The following is a 17166-nucleotide window of genomic DNA, read 5'->3' as shown; positions in this document are numbered from 1 at the left end:
TTTGGGAATCTTTGTAAATAAGCCAAGAACATGAGAAATAGGAATTCCTCCCACTCCAGGCCTTGCCTGACATTACACAGAACCTTTATTCTTGGCTCCTTCCTCCCTCCTAAAGCCTCAGAGAACTTCTTCCAGCAACACACCACTCTGCTCAGACCCTTCCACTGATGAGCAGCCATCCATTAACTTGACATTAATAAGCCCATCTCCTGAGACTTCCCCAGGTGCTGGCCATGCCACATCAGCACAAACAAGGAAGGAGGCTCCAGCTCTGTGGATATACACGGGTATATATGTGAGCCCTTACAGTACCTCTTTTTCAGCTGACTTTGAGGTGCTCCTGCTTTGGGCTAAGACATGCATTGCTTAGAGTCAGACCTATCCTCACTGCTGGGAATCCTGTGCTGACAGAGGGGAACCTGACCCCTGTGGCTTTGGTTTTCTTGCTTCTGTTGGGGGAAGAACAGTGTCCCGGGGACAGGTCAGGTGTGAAGGATCAAGAGGGTGAAAAATAAAGAAGAAAACATCTGCATGTGTTGTAGCAGAGGCTGTTTGATAGAATAAATGTTTTCTAAAGGAGAAATAAAGTAGTAAGAAGTACTGGAAAAAAGGGCGTTTCCAGTGCTTGAAGGGATATCTGAAGAAAGAGATCCTTTTCAAGTGTAAAATGGTGCAGGTAGGAACACAGTGCTGCTCCTTTGATCAGAGCAGGTGTTTGAGCTGGGAGGGCTGGAGGGTTCTCCCAGGGAGGAGGAGGATGTGGCAGCACTGTGGAGGTTCCTTTGATGTGTTCTGGCCCCACAGCAAAGGCCATGTCCCTGCCACCTGCCCAGCAGGGGCTGCAGCCAGGCACACACCTCTGCCCTGTGCTCAGCATCAGTGCTGTGGGGCTGTGCTCTGAGCCCTGCCCGTCTGAGCCTGAAGTTTTCTTGCAGCTTTTCTCCCTGGTTTCTCCTGCTTGTTTGCTCTGACACATGTCCACTGCTTTGCATTAGAAAGCATCGTGTAATGACTCCTCTCTGCCTGTTCCTGAGCATACCCCCGTGCTCTGCTTTTGCATTGCTCGAGCTGCAGATTGCTGCTGGTTTATTATGTTCTCTCAGTGTCGGTGTTAAAAATGGGCTGCAGGGACAGGATCAAGGTGCAGGAGGAAGTAACAGCAAGGCCAGAACAGCTCTGCAAGGCTGTGTGATGGTCTTGCAAGGGAAATGATGGAAGGATGTAAAGTGGGAATGCTCAAACCCAGGGTGGGAGGCAGGAAGGAAAAGTTTGTGCTGTTCTTTGGCACCTGCTATTTGCTCTTGTCCCCTCCAACTTTCTGTAGGGCAGCTGGTATAAATGGGGCTTGCTTCCAACCCCCAGGAACATCCACGGGATGCGATGCTGCACCTCGAGTCCCCAGCATCCTTTCACAGGGCATGGGAGACTGTGGCCAGCTAATTCCCAGTTCTCTAAGGCAGATGATGAACAAGTGCTCCAGCAATGATTTACCCAAACCTCAGGAGAGAGCTGCAGGCCGTGCCCCAAGCCCAGGGATGCAGCAAGGCACTGCACTCAGTTCTGCTTGAGCAACCCAAAAGGGAATGATGGGGGGAGGGGGGGGGGCTGCAAATTAATTACTGCTAACGATGCCACCTTCCTGCCGAGCACAGCGATCTCAGCAGAGGGCACAAGGCTCAGTGTCAGTGAGTGCCCGGGCTGTACGGATGCCTTCTGGCAGCCCTGCACTGCCCATGGCCCATCTGTTCACAGCAGGAGCTGCGGGGCCATCAGGCAGTGCCGGATGGAGGCACGCTTGGACTCACGGGGCAGCGAATCCATCGTTCCCAGCCACCTCGTTAATTGACACAGTGAAAGGAGCCACATGTCCTGCCTGATTCTGACCAGCTCTGTAATTGAATTCAGCTTGATATCTCCGTTCCAGCCCCCCCCCCGGGGACCCACTAATTAATGATGGATTTTTTTCTCACCTTGGGAATTTCTAGTTGCTCCCATTCTTTTTATTTATTGAGATCCATTGAGAGAACCAATAGTTGTAAACCTCCCACCCCCAATTCCAACCTTTCCCAAAGATACATTGTGAAGAAAAGTGCTTGGGCAGTAAGAGAGGGGCAGGTGAATGTCAGGGACTGAAACCTGCGCAGCCTTCCTGTTTTTTCTTCATTCATCCTTTCTCTTGCTCCTCTCAAGGTTTTAGTTTCTCCTTGCAGAACTGCTTGCGTGCACTTCGCTCAGGATCCAATGAGGCTGTTTTAGATTCTGCGACGTTGAATTGGATCCTTTATTTTCCCCTCGGAGTGCAATGTCTCTTTAACCTTTCTCCCTTGGCATCCGTCTCTCCCAGCAACCTATTTGCAATCCCTGTTGCTGCAAAGAAATCCCAGCACTGACTAAGTTGAGAACAGGGGGTTGCTGGGGACTTGGGCTGGAGAGTGCGGTGCACAATTTGCACAGTTCTGGGCTGGCTTAGCCAGCTCCCTCCATCCCTGGCAAGATGTTGAGGTTTTTCACTGCTCCTTGGAAAGGGAAAGCAATATGCATGTCAAAGAGTGGGAAAGGGCAGGGGACAGCAGCTCACCAACCTCTTTTTCTCCCCACTCCCTGCTTCCCCCATGCTTTCCGTTTGGCGTTCCTCCGCAGCTAACGAAGCATCCAGTCACCGTGGGAGAGATCGTGGGGTTTCATCCCCGTTAGCTTCACCCCTCCTGCGGCGTGCAGAGCTGCCCACGCGGAGCTGTTCGGTGCCAGCCCACCCTTCTCCTCCGCACGCAGTGACGCTCGAGGCTGCATGGGGAGGTAGTGAGGGGATGGCGTGGGGGGGACGTGTCTGAATCTCTGACTGCTTCAGTGTGCAGCGATGGGTGGGATGGGCTTGGGGTTACCCAGCAGTGGGCACGGTGGCTACAAATCCCTGCTTGGAGAGAAGGGCTGCTGACCTCATCCTGGCAGCGGGTGGCAGGGTGCCCGAGGCCAGGCTCAGGGTACCCACCCCATGGTTGGAAGCAGATAACTTTGGAGGTCACTTCCAACCCAGCAGTTCTATGAGATATACGTGGGAAAAGTTGCTCAGGTATTGTAGGACAGCTGGGTCCAATGTAGGTGATGCCTTCCTGTGTGGCTGAAGGCAAAGAGTTTTTCTTTCCTCCCCTTTACTCTGTGATTCTTTCCAAGTTTCCAGTTTTTGTTCCATGTGCTTTTTCTTCACATGTGGCTGCACAGCCTGCACTTCTCCTCTGGGGAACCATTCACCACATCTCCTGGTGCAGGAGAGCCAGAAATACATTCCTGTACAAGTGTACAATCATAGGGATTGGAAGAAATGTTGTTTCCAGTCCTGTGAGGCAGTACCTGCACAGGTACTGAGGTTGGTTACACCAAGATCTCATAGTACTGCTTAATTCTGTGATGTCCCACAAATACCAGCACCCACCTCAATTGGCAAAAACAATAACCCACCGTGGCCAGGACAGCTCTGGTGTCTAGGACAGTTGCACCTACTGCCTGTGTCCTGCCTCTGTCAGCAGTGAGAAGGGAATCCTTTCTGCTTGCTGAGAGATCCATGGAATCATTGTGTTGGGGAGATGTGTGCATCTGTTTTCTGTTCGTGGCTTTCCCAGGGAGAGAGCAGAGAAACATCTGCAGGTCTCAGTTCAGAGTGGTGGGAGCAGGGCTGCTGCCCAGGGTTATTCTTGTGCCTCACTTCCTTTGTGGACAGAAAGGTTATCAGAAGGCTGCACCTGCTTCCAGCTGAGGAGAGGACATGCTTCTGGAGGGGCACAGGGTGGTGGTGGGGCCTGATCAGAGCTCTGGGCTCAGTGTGGTGTAGAGGGACTCAGGGACACTGTGATCTCATGGCTAGTATGGATGGAAAATAAATGTCAGCAGCAGCAGAGGGCTCAGAATGAAATTCATCATCCTGATGGTCTGTAAAACTGAGCCACTGGTGTAAGCATTGTAAGTGTGAGCAGCCTGAGGCCACTGAGGATGTGTCCCCAGCCCACAGGACAGCTCTCTGGCTGCTCACAAGCAAGGAGCTTCCAGCTGCTCTCATATCCCTCCCTGCTGCTTTGGGACCCTTCTGGGGCTCTGCTTCTAGGGAGGCTCCATTCTGCCCTGCTGCATCCCAGGAGCCCTGAGAGCCCAAAGGGGATGTCCATGGATCGAAACTGTGTGACCTGAAGGAAGGGAGGCAAATCCATCTGGGCTGGGGGTGATCCTGTTAGCATGGTGCATTAGTGGGGAAATCGAGTTAAAGGGTTGGATGAGGGATGCTGAGGAGTCAGTGGAGACTTTCAGTCTGCCTAATGGGCATTGTCCCCTGGGGTTTTTGCCCTCTCGTGAAGCCAGGACGTGCTGTTTTTAGACCGTGCATTAACTCAACACTAAGTGGCTTCCTAGAAGCATGTGGGGATGAAGAAGCCAGGAGCTGGAAGGAAGCACTAAAGAGCAATGATGCTGGATCTGAGCTTCTCTCTGCTCCACCCCTGAATGTGATGAAGACAGTGTATGCTCCAGCCATGGCTACAACGTGGTGCTGACACAACAGCCCCAGCCCTTCCCTAGGACTGCTGTGCCCTTGAAGGCACTTTCCTGCACGAGGGGCTGGGCAGCAGCTGCACCAGGCTGCCCCTGACACAGGGCCCCTTACCTTTGCATAATAAGGTTAAATCACTGCCTCATTAGAGCCCTCAAATTAAGTCACCACCTTGCTGGATCAATACTGTTTTCCATGATGCACTTGTGACACTGAACCCGGGAGATGGATTGATGCTGGGAGGCTGAAGCGCTGCAGGGCAGCTCCAGTTAGACCCTGGGCTTGTTATCAGGGGAAAAATAGCAAATTTCCATGTAGGGGAGAGGTGGGAGTTTGGTGGAGTGAGGACATGAGTGGGGGGATGCTGTCAGGTGGGGTGATCCTGTATGCCCATATTTCCCAGGCTCAGGGCTTGTGTTAAAGGTAAAGGGCTACAACAGGTACATAAGATGGTCCTTGTCTCCAAGGAGGTCACAGCAGCAGTGCTCTCAAGCAGTGTCTGAGTTGGGAGTTTTGCCAAAGGGGCCCTCCATTTGTTCTTCAAAGCCATTAATTGGTGCCCACCAGGTTTGCTGTGGTTCAGCTGAGGGTTGGAAATGAGTGAGGAGTCTGTGAGCTGACTTTAGAGTGAATTTCAGGGCAGTTTGGGATCTGTACTCTGATCTGCAGCCAGGCCATGGCAAGTCTGTGGCGAGCATGGATCCTGACAATCCCAAATCTCAGCCCTGGGTGCTTGCAGCTCAGCCAGCTCCCCATGCAGCAGCTCACAGTGGACATCCCATCCCTTTCCAGGGGACCACAGGCCACCCACCCTGCTCCAGGTGTCAGGGACCACTCTAGTGGGTGGACTGGGGGCAGAGGGTTAACCCTCCTGGGCCACCTCTGCCTCTGCAGAATATCTGTGCACAGTCAGAGCTGGCTGTGGAGCCAGCATTTCTCATCCCCTCAATGGAAGCAGAAGGGTCAGAGGAGCAGCATTCCTCACCCCCCACCCCACAGAGCTGAACTTCCCCTGCCCTCAGGCTGCCCACATCTCTGCCAAGCCAGTACACCTTGGAGCTGGTTGTTTTTTTTTTCCCTTCTCTTTTTCTTCTTTCTTTTCTTCTTTTTCATTTTCTATTTTTTTTGTTCTTTTACAAAACCAGCATGATTTAATCCAGATATTTGGCATCACAGACAGGATTCCCCCCAATCAGTCCCTCTCCAGGCATACCCAGCTGTAACCCAGTGCTGTCACTGGGCAGAAGAGGATCAGTGGGTGCCAAGCAGCAGGCTGCTGCCCACCCAGGGACTGAGGAAAGTGAGTGCAATGGAATAAAACATCAAGGCAACAGGCAGAGAGAAGTGCTGATAAAAATGCCCCAAGCAGCTGTGGCAGTGTGGATGGGGTGGCACTACTATCCTCCGCCACTTGTTTTGAGACTTATAATCTCTGGCTTACTTAAAAATCCTTCTTCCTTCTGTATTAAGGATCCTCTTAGAAGGAGGACTGTGGCCAGGAGAGCTGAGGTGGCACTGCCAGGGCAGCAGGGCTGTCCCCAGGAGGCAGAGCTGAGCTCTGTGCTCCTCATCCCTGTCTTGCTACCAAGGAAGAGAAAAACACTCCTGCTGAGCATGGCCAGAAATAGCCTGGGCCTCGAGCAGCCAAAAAGCTTCCAAGGAGAAATTTTTCAAGTGCTGGGAATTTGGCCTCTCGGCTGTGCTGTGGGCTCCTGTGCTGTCCCAATGCCCAGGCGGGGAAAGGCAGAGCCTGAATGCAGCTCTCCTCAGCCTTTCTGTTTCCCAGCACCATAACCCACCACCACCACCACCACAGCTCCTGCCTTGAAAGGGCTCAGGCACAGGGGATGGGCCCCAACATCCCCCCAAAGCCTCTCACTGGCATAGGATGCCCCTGAGATGATGCTGACTGGAAGTGAGGGTTCAGTGTGTGGACATATCTAACAGGAACATGATAAGGATGGATAAATCCAATCAGTCCCATTGTCCATGAGAGGAAGGAGTAGGGAGCAGCTCCTGTCTTGGGGAAGGGCAGCTGATCCCTGCACTGTCCAGATGGGACCTGAATCACACCGCCAAGCAAATGGTCTCCCATTGGCACACACTGGAGGCTGCAGGGAAGACAAACGTTGCTTCATTGCTCTGGTCCCACTGCTTGCTCACCCACGGGGACCTCCTGACCCACGTTTCCATGAGTCAGCATCCTCCAACCACCCCATGGCAAGGGCACTGTGCAGCAGATGCTCAGAGGAGGAGATGCCTCGGCACACAGCAGCAGCTTTGCTGCAGCTCCCCGAGCAGCTCAAGGCTATTCCATCTCTTTATTTGGGATGTGACCCTGAGCACTGCTGGGTTTTGGGCACCTCCAGGAAGGGTGCTGCCTGTGGACTCCTCCTGTGTCCCCAGTCGGTCCCTGCATGCCCCAAACTGGAGCTGAGCACCACACAGTGTGGGTGCGTGAAGAAGGTCACTCAAGACATGCTGGCTTTGCAAAACAGATCCCATGATGAATACAGGATCATCTATTTTAAGTTTTATAGGGGGCATTTTCCCTTGCCAGGAGCTGGAGAATAGAGGACCCGGGTACCATCTGCCCAGGGGACTGGTGAATCATCCTATTTTCCAGTTAACCGCACTTGTTTGCTTTGGGAGATCTCCAAGTGAAGGGGGAAGAAAAAGAAAACCCAACCCGTGGATCTTTTCCCACACAATAAGAAAAATGCTTTTTTTATTTTTTATTTTTTTATTTTGGGGGCTTTTTTTTAATACTTTTTTTTTTTTTTCTCTCTACAAAAGCCAGTGTGTCAACTCTGCTCTTCCTTAGCAGTGGGCTGGATATAAATAGGCAGTGAAGTCATGACGCCTTCAGAAGAACCAGGTATGGCCTGGGGGGAGGAAGGGGGGTTGGTGTAAGAGGATTCAGGCCAGGAAGAGAGGGACCAAAGCCAACTCTGTGGGGTCAGGCAGGATTTTTGTCCCATGACCACGGTGGGATGAGGGGAGCTGCTTCCCCTGCTGCCTCCTGGTTTCCCAGCGTGCTGTGATGGGAAGCAGGAGATTCTGATGGATGTTCAAGAGTTCAAGACCTCATCCATGTGACCAGGATGGGGTGCAGTGAGCACCAGGAGATGGGTGTTTTGCAGAGCTGAGCCATGCAAAGATGGAGGCAGGCTCAAGAGCAAGGGCAGCAGTAGGGAAGGGATGCCAAGGAGCTGGGCTCCTGCCTTCTCCATGGCTGTGTTCCTGCAGCCTCCTCTCTTTGTTTTCTACTCAGATCTTTATCTCCTGCTTTATCGCCATACCATGCAGTGAGCACGCTGGGCTGTTTGGAAGGAGAGTGTTTGTGTGGGACTTTGATGCCTCCATCTTCTCTGGAAGCCACTTGGCCTCCTGGAGCACCAGAGGTACTGCTGAAGCCAACATCCCAAGTTCTGCTGGCAGGAGGCTCCGGTGGCTAAACCTTCACAGAGAGGGTGGGAACGGGCTGGGCTCAGCCAGGCTCCGTGCCTGGAGGGCTGCAGGTGGAGAAGGAAGAGTATCAGCCCAGCATGCAGCATCTCCCTGCTGCAGGAAAGTCTCAGCTGATGAATACAAAGATCCCAAATTATCAGTCCTCCTTATTTTCAATGGGACTCTGTGGTGTCCCTGCCGAAGCCACCGCCACCGCATTGCTTTGTATCCTTGGCACCAAGTGTCACCATAAGTAAGTCACAACTGCAATAAGGTCGGCCGGCCTCAGCATGACCTTCCATGAGCATTTGTTTGCGTGCTTGGGAACAATGTAGTAGCTGCAAGGAGATGCCAGTTTTACACAGCAAGAGGATGCTGCACAGCAGGGAAGGGCAACGTGCTTGGCCAGAACCAGAGGCTGGGGTTTGGGCCTTTTGTTTCCAAATTGCAAGTGAGAGCATTTTCTCCCTTCTACTTAAACAAAAACTCGCAGATAAAAAAAACAACCCATGTGGAAACTTCAGCCTCACCCACAAGGAAGGAACCTTCCATCAACAAGAGAATGCACACGGGGGGAAAAAACATGTCGTTTTCTGCTTGGATGAGGGCTGTGGGGTATGAGCACCTCCGGCCGGAGACTGAGCCATGCTCTTTCTGCAGCAGGAGACCGGCGAGGAGGATATCTGCATTTCTGCTCCATCGCTCGCTGGGAGCCAGCACTACCACTGGGACAGCTCAGCCCGAATCTTGCCAATGTGGCTCCTCAGCAGCGCTCCCGGATTTATTTTTGTCCAGGCTTGGAGAGGGATGCGGAGATCAGGTGATGGTGCCCGAGGAGTGCTTGGCACTGCCCATCCCAGTGCCGTGTGTGTGTGCTTCCATGGAGCAGTGAGCAGGCTGCCTGGCGGCCGGGCACCATGGTCTGCTCCTCCTGGCTCAGCTCATGCCCATGGGATATGGGTTTCTCCTGCACTGGTGCGTGTCTGGGGGTTAAAACCTATGGTGTTGCCTTGATGTTAGGACCTGATTAGGTTGATTAGGACCTGGCAATCAGTTTTTGGTGAAATAGAATCATGAGTGTTAAGGGATGTGACCGACGTGATGCACAAAGGGTTTGACGGTGACCAGTCTCCATCATAGAGGCTGCCTCTTTCCCATGTGGTTTTCATACTGGGATGTTTGAGCCCAGTTTGCTCCCAGTTTGCCATGCTGTCCGTAAGGAGCCATCAGACTCCTGGTTGAGATAACCCTGAGCAAGCTCTTTAATCACAGCGGCCAAATCTCAGCAAGCTCAGACAACAATAAATGTTTAGAGTCCCTGCACATTTTGGGGAAACTCAAACTTCTTTCCCAGACTTTCAAAAGCTCCAGGACACCTGGGCTTGGGACAGGAGTTGGGTGCACGCTCCTGCTCAGCCTGAGGGATGCTCACATAGGGTGATTTTGCCTCTGTTCCCTCTCAGTGCTGTGGCTTCATGGTATGTTCCCTGTGCACAGCAGCCAGCAGGATTCAGGTACATCACACTGGATTCAGCATCCTTAGTGACATGGGGGCACCTTGCTTGAGGAACCCTTCCCAGCCTCATCCACAGCCTCAGCAATGAGTGTGGCCACCACCAGCAGGTTCACCCCCTGCTTCCTCCGGTGGCTGGAAATGATGTGCATCACCGGAGGCATTCATTTCCCAGGGGGTTGCAGAGAGAGATGAGCCTGCAGTTAATCAAAGCCCAGGGATCATGCAGAGGAAGCTCCCAGGGAAGCAGAGCTGCAATGAGGTGTGAGGACCCCGGGGCCATGCACAAGGCCGGGGTGGACCTGAGCCCTGCGGCGTGGCAGGGGCCAGAGGGAGCCAAGCACACTGCAGTAGGGGCTGGGGGTTGAAGGTGGGAGCAGGAAGCGATGCTGGCCCAGAAGCAGTGAGTTCCCATGTCTAGCAGGGACACAGTGCACATTCTGCCCTCCCTGCTGCTCTGTGTGGTTGCATGGCACGCTGTCGTGCACACAGCAGATGATTTACGTTGATGCTGTGGCTCCGGGGGCTGCGTTATGGCTTGTGGCATATGGAAATCTATGGACCCCTCTGGCTATGCTTGCGTTGAGCCTAACACAGTGCCAAGGGACTGACCCTAGCAGTGCCTTTCAGCTGCTTGGATGTCTGTGAAGCTGAGATCAAAGGCCCTCTGTTCTTCTGAAGGACTGGAAGCACAGCAGAAGGGACGCGGGCGCAAAGCATCGTCCTCTGCTCTGTCAACACAAGTGTCACATCTCTGTGCACAGAAAGTATGCAAACACACACACATGGGAAATTGCAGATACCACCATTCAGCACTTCCATATAGAAAACGGCTCTGCTGCTCTTCTGGATGAAATCCTGCTGCCATTTAATGGAGCTGCCTACACTGCACAGGGAGGTGATGCACAGGAGTGTGGTGTGCACCCCTCAAAGCACTGTGCTTTTCTGGGCTTATTAGGGAAAGTGTCAGAGACCTCGTGGGGTAATGCCACGAGGCAGCCAAGACTGACAGGCTGGGGCTTCTCCGTAGCTCTGACGCTAATTGCAGCTCTCTCTAATTAGGAGTCAATGTTGGCTGCAAGCCAGGTCCCTGGGGCGAGCTCTGGGCAGTGGGGAAGGTTAGAACTGGGGACCACACAGAGCAGCTAAGGAGCCAGGAGGGTCCTTGAGGGGACAGAGAGCAGAGCTCACCCGGCTCACAGCAGACTCATGGGCAGCAATGAGTTGTCACCCCTGACATGTCTTCAACTCAAGCACGTGTCCTGCTTCACCCAGGCAGGGGGCGACAACGTGACTCGGACCATTCCATCACCGTACGTGCCCTGTTTTGAAATCCAGGGGCCAAGAGGGCATTAATTCTACACCAAGAAGGATGCCAGTTAAGGGTACAATAAATGATGCTTGTGTTAACGATAGAAATAGAGCCCTCAGCCTGAGAGACTGTGGGAGAGGAGGCCTGGGGAAAAGGGAGAGGATCTGGGAGAGGGAAATCTGTGCAGCAGCTGCATCCATGGAAGAGGCAGGACTTGTTGTTCCCTGCAGGGCATGGACATTGCCCAGGAGCAGAGCAATGGAAGCCTCCAGCATGGCCCATCCACTGGGAAGCCGGAGGATCACACACACAGGTCCCCTTTCCTCCCTGACCCTAACTCAAGGCTGGGGACAGCTCGCAGATAGAAAGCTGGTGGCTGTGCCTGGGCTAAGAATACCTCAGGGAGAAGGTCAGGTGGGCAGCAGTGGGGGCAGCTCCAGTTACAGGGCTGGCACACATCACCCTCGGCTGCCAGAGCCTCTGGAGACATGTGGGGACGTCTTGGAGGGGAGCTAGTGCTGCAGTACATTTTCTGTGAAGGTGACAGCAGCCAAGCACAAGCAGTTCCCCATGGCCCACCACCACTCCAGGATGCCCTCTATGCACCACATCCCAGTGTCACTGCACCGTGCCCTGCTCAGGCTGTGGGGCTGTCCCACTGCAGCCAATGTCCCAGCAGAGTGGGTTTTTCTTGCTGAAAAGCTGCTTAGCAGCTTACGGAAACAATAAAAGTAGTATTATCTTCAGTGCTGAGGCAGATGGTTTGGATGATTGGTTTGACTCTTAAGCTGGATTTCAGCAAAGGATATTCTGATTTTTAACAATTTTTGGCTGGTCAGACTCTGGCAGCATAATCCCCAGATTCCTGCTCTGTGTGAACCTGTATCTGTGCTGGGGGCTGTGGTGTGGATACCTGCCCTGGGGAGCAATGCTGGAGCTGGCCTGGGAAGGGGAACCCGGGTACCCAGTGCACAGCCTCAGTGCCCCACCATGACCAGCAGAGCCACCACACACTGTCACCATGGCCATCATAGCCTGGTCACCATGACCTAGCCAGGGGACAAGTTCTCTCTCTTTCTATTCAACATGGGATGGAGCGTGCTGCAAATGCATCACTGGCAGGAGCCCAGGCCTGAGCTTCGCCCCCTTTATATTGTCTTGGTAATGAGATTTATTTAGTCTTTCTCCTAATTATCAGGAGCCACGGACTTCCCCCCACCATCTGAGCACTGCCTCCTGCTGACACTCAGCGCCTGTTCTCGCCGTCGCCCCCACACAGCATTGTGGTGCTGAGGGATGGAGAGATCAATGGGCAATGTCTGGTGTGGGGCTGCTCCAGGGGACCTTTCCACAGTGGGAGGATCCTGGGGAGATGTCCTGGGGATCAAACCCAGGGCCGTCCCCATCGTGGTTGGGATAGGACAGTTCCATCCAAATCAAAACCACTCCCTAGGTGATGGTCAGCCCTAGTGCTGGGGGATGGGTGCAACATGGAGCACGGGCTGCAAGGGTTGATCACACAGCCTGAGCCCCCCAGACACCTGCACGAGAAAAGCCATCACCTGGGACACCCTTCCTTTTAGAATCGTTTTTATTTAGCAAATCTCCAGAGCACTAAAACCAAACTTCCCCCCCTCCCCTCGAAAAAAAACCAAACCAAACCAACCAACCAAACAAACAAACAAACAAAAAAAAAACCAAAGGGTCATCTCTTCATTTACACTGAATTTGTAAACTGGTCAAAAGAGGAAGACTTCTACAGAGGTCAGAGGTCGCCCAAAACATCCCTTTAAGAGAAATAACCATCATTTTTCTGGTGCAGTGCTGGTCGGCAGTACAGCCTAGGGAGTGGGAGGGGGAGCGGTGGGGCTGAAGGGTGCAGTGAGGATGGATGAAGGATGCTCTATGCTGTTTGGTGCAGCCCTGCAGCCAAAGCCACTTCCCTGTGCTCCCAGGTAAGGAAAAAACAGGATAGAAGGATGTCTGAAGGAAGAGGGGTGATATCTGTGATCTCTGAGGGTGGCTTTAGGGAGGCAACCTTGCGCAGGGGCAAGCGGTGGTGGCAGTGGGTACCTGGGAGCAGATTTCGGGTGGTGACAGAGGGATGCTGATCCCCAGAGCCTTTCCCCCTGGCAAAGCAGTGCCAGCACTGCCAGGCTTATCTTTAGCACTGTTCCCTCCCTCGCCCCCGCGCCCACCTCCTCGCCGCTCACCGCGTCCCCCACCAAAACACGCCGTTATATAAGCACTCGCATCAACCATCTGGGGCTGAGTCAGCCACGAACCCAAACGGACAACGAGCCCACCAGGCAGGGGGCAGCCCCCAGGGAGCGGGGCGGTGGGGCCACCCCACTGCTGGCACTCTGACGCTGTTCCCAATGTCCCTGCACGCGTGGTGCAGCCCGGTATGCAGGGGTGCTGCTCTGGAAGGGGACAGCCCCAAGCAAGTTGCACGGGGTCATCAGGCAGCAAAGGAAGGGAGGGCTTCATTACACACCAACGAGGTATTGCCAAAATAAATGTGGCAGCCAGAAGAAGAGGAAAGCATCAAATGCCTGGGGAAGGGGCTCCGGACATAGCTTCTCTTCCCTTCCCATTCCTTCTGCAGCCTTTCCATGTGTCTTCCCTTAAAGCAGCACCACCATGCCTGATTTGCCTCCAAATGTGCTCATGCAGGGTTCCTTCCCCGAAGCTGGGGGTCTCTCCTTCAGTCCCTCCAGGAGCTGAGTCGTTTGCGACCTGAACTTGGCAGCGTTGTGCTGATTCACGACAGCTTGTCACAGAGAAAACTGCCTAAAACCGACAGAAAAAGGGACGCTGACTCATGTGTTTGCCTTCCCCGAGCGGGGAGAAATGTGAAAGGTGAGCAAAGTACTTAACGGGTGGTAATTACATTCAGCACTGAAAAATTCAAACTGTTTTAAGAAGCCAGTATGCTACTGCTAAAAGAGGACCTTTGCAAATAAGAAATAAAATAGTATTTAAGATTTTAACCTTGACAGTGACCTTTGAACAACAAGTATGAGGAAACGCTTAATTTTGTCCCACTGACACTCATAAATGTGTGTTAAGGAGAAACTCCGGGCGCTGTGCTTCTGTTCTCCCCACAGAAGGGTGGGGGCAGCTCCCCCCCTGTTAAACAGAGGGATAAAACTGCGTGGGATGGAGAGAAATGTGGTGCAAGAGAGCAAACCCCTTACTGAGAGAGCTCTCGATGCCGGGGGAAGGAGTCGGAGAGGGTCCACCTTAATGCAGGATGAAAAAGCAAATTGTTGGCAGGAGAGCAGAGATGCTGCTCCGTTGCTATGGCTACAAGTGAGCATCCCTGGGTATCGCCCTGTGGTACCTGAGCTGCTCCCAGCTGCCTGCACTGGTGAAGGGGCAGCTTGGGTGGGTGATGGGGCAAATGCAGAGGGGTTTGGGGGGCTGAACTCTGTAAGGCAACCAGGAGAGATGATGCATCCAGGCTGCGTGCAGGAGGTGTGTTAGCAGGGGGGTAAGTGAGGCAAAGTCCTCCAAAACGTGGTGCCTTAGCACTGCTGGGAAGAATGCGATAGGGAATGCAAGGGATATGGTTCAGAGAGTTTGTGCCTGGAGTTGGCCTGACCCAAAGGGGCTGGGTGGCTGCAGTAATGCTGCTGCCAGACATCAGAGCCCATCCAACAGATCTCTGCCTGGGAGAAGGAGCCATGGAGCTGCCCCTGTTCCCCCAGCCCCGCCCAGCAAGCAGCACACTGACCTTCATCAGTCTCATCCCAGTGCAAACCCAGAGATGGCATAGAGAGCTGCCCAAGTGCCTGGAACCCAAAGGGAAGAGGCAGGAGGGCAGGACAATGGTGAGAGAAGAGAGGGTTTTTAGCAATTAAAGACATCTTGAGTATGAAAAGTGGAGGTTGCCATCTAAGAAACGGCCCCAACCTTTCTGCTGGCTGCACAGCATCCCTTCTCATCCCATTGGGGATCCCTGCGGGACGGCCAGCATCCCTGCCTGCTCCTGCCCTGACAATGAGGATTGCCAGAACAGAAACAAAGGAAGGACCGAACATCCTGGGATAATTCCCTGTGGTGCCAGCCTCAGCTCAGCTCCCTGTGGATTTCTGCTGCCAGCAGCCACCGAGGGAGGAATTACCAAGGCAGCGCAAACCGTCCTCTGGGGAGCTGCTGGCTCCTGAATCATTAAATGCTTCCACAAGCAAAGCGATGGATTTGTCGGCTGTGGGACAAGTCAGTGTTGCACAAGAGCAACATTGGAGCAAGGTGCTCATCCCTGGCAGGGCCCTGCAGGGCTTCCCCATGCCTTCCCCAGGGCACTTTGCAGCCAATCTGCAGCCCCCAACCTCTCTTGCTTTGCTCCTCCACAAAACAAAAGATTCCAGAAAAGCATCTGGTGCAGATTTAAAGGCATTAAGAGACAGAGATTGGTGGCTTGTTCTAATAGCTAATCATTATTAAAAGATCGCTCCTTGTTTCTAAGACAGATTTGTCTGGCTTCAGCTTCCAGGAAGAGGCTGTTATTATGCCTTTCTCCGGTAGATTAAGTTACCTCCTTGGACTCGTGTTTTCTCCCCATGACAAATGCTGTAATCAAGTCACCTCTCAGTCTCCCTCCTGATAAATTAAACGCACGGCGCTCCCACCTCATGCCCAGCACCAGCTCTACCTGTGCTGATTGCAGTGAGCAGCTGGCAGCGATTTTGCTATGTTTTGAGCAAAAATCTCTCCATGAGGGAAGGGATGGAGCTGTCCAGCCAAGCAGCAGTGGCTGGGAGCTGGTTGCCACTGGTTGTCTATCCCTCGTGGCATGACCGGATGGAGAAATCAGGATTAACAATTTCTTTATATTACCCAAGGTGGCCCATCCTGCCCACCTGCCATGAACTCCCAGTGCACAGCATCCTGCATGTTCACTCTGCCTTCCCATGGCCAGGATATCCCATTAAAGACATTTAAGCTGTCACTTGGTGTCTCCAGAGGAGGTGGTGCCCTTAGGAAGCAGATCCTCATGCAGCCCAAGGGCAGACAAGGTTGTTTGGAAAAGATTTGTGGGACAGCCTGGGATGGCTGTGCTCCTTCTGCCTGGTCATGCCTTCCCATCTCCGGGCTCCCCACATGGCTGAGCTGCTGCCATCCGCTCCCTGTGCTGTCTCAGCAGCCGTCTTTGGGTTGCACGGGCAGCATCCAGCACTGGATGAACGGAACAGCTCATTTTTAGGGCTTGCTGTGCTGCTTTAACATCACAGATCAGTTTCCCCATTCCCCCAAATCACACCAACTCAGCCAACCTCAGCAACCTTCCTGTCCAAGTGCACCCCACAGTCCAGTGCACTTCCAGCCTTTGGGCAAAGACTGTGGCTCAACCTTGGTTTCTTTCCCCTACATATGTGCAGCAAGAGGTATGTTTGCTGAAAAACTCCTACAAACCACACATTTTTATCCAAACCAGCTCCTGGAGCAGTGCAGTCCCACTGGCCCCGAGGAGTGCTCAATGTTTGCTGCACATATAAGGTCTGTATACTTTAGGATATGACAACAGACAGCCTATAAATCCCATTTCCAGTACTCTACAGCCAGACATTTCTCTATGGTCTTTGAAATATACAGCACAACGCAAGATATTTTAAATAGATCAAAATACATTTATTACATATTTATATTATTTTCTCTATTCTATTTATATCTTTTGGAGACTCTTATATATAATATATATAATATATTTAAAATAACATAAAATTGGCCAGTTGTTTTTCATTTTTTTGTTTGTTGTTTTTCTTTTTTTGTCATTTGAAATACATTTTACAAATATATATATACATTGTCACATATATCTCAAATATATGTGCAATGAGACAGAGAAACACTGGAGGTGGAGAAGGTACAGAGACTTTCATTGCATCCATCACTTCGCTACCGCTGCACGTCACTGTGGCCCCAGCGAACTGCTGCTGCCTTTTACCCCTGGGAAACCAGTACTCCCAGTTGCCAAACTGGGGGCCAACCTCGGTCCCCACATTACATGGGGCAGAGCCTGAGGGAGCCCTGAGGTGCGTGTTTTGGGGGTGGAGGAGTGAAAATGGGACTTTTCTGAGGTGGTACCCACCCTGGGAACAGGGGCAGCGGGACAGATGTGCACAGCTGGAGGATGTCCAGACCCAGCCCTGCGCCCATCCCCTGTGGCAGCATCCCTGAATTGGGGGGGTGGCAGAGCAGGATCCGGCCACGCACTCAAGCACAGAAATGGGGCAATGGAGTGGGGTTGATGGGTTCTTTTGGTTGTCAGCACACAAAGAGAGGAAAAGAGCAGGAGGGTTTAAAAATAAAAAGTGTCTGTTCCGCCTTATTAAAGATAGAAAAGGTGGC

General features: G+C 52.7%; 1 protein-coding gene across 1 annotated transcript in view; it reads left to right on the top strand.

Annotated features, from left to right (window-relative positions):
* Positions 1 to 17166, top strand: part of TMEM11 (transmembrane protein 11) — a 377196-nt gene that overhangs the window by 270938 nt on the left and 89092 nt on the right. The gene's annotated exons all lie outside the window — the stretch shown is intronic.

The sequence above is a fragment of the Cyrtonyx montezumae genome, unplaced genomic scaffold, assembly GCF_038088225.1.
Source record: "Cyrtonyx montezumae isolate F1298 unplaced genomic scaffold, pur_monq_1.0 scaffold_16, whole genome shotgun sequence".
NCBI lineage: Eukaryota > Metazoa > Chordata > Aves > Galliformes > Odontophoridae > Cyrtonyx > Cyrtonyx montezumae.
Note: the sequence above shows the minus strand (reverse complement) of the source record. Positions and strands in the feature narration are given on the sequence as shown.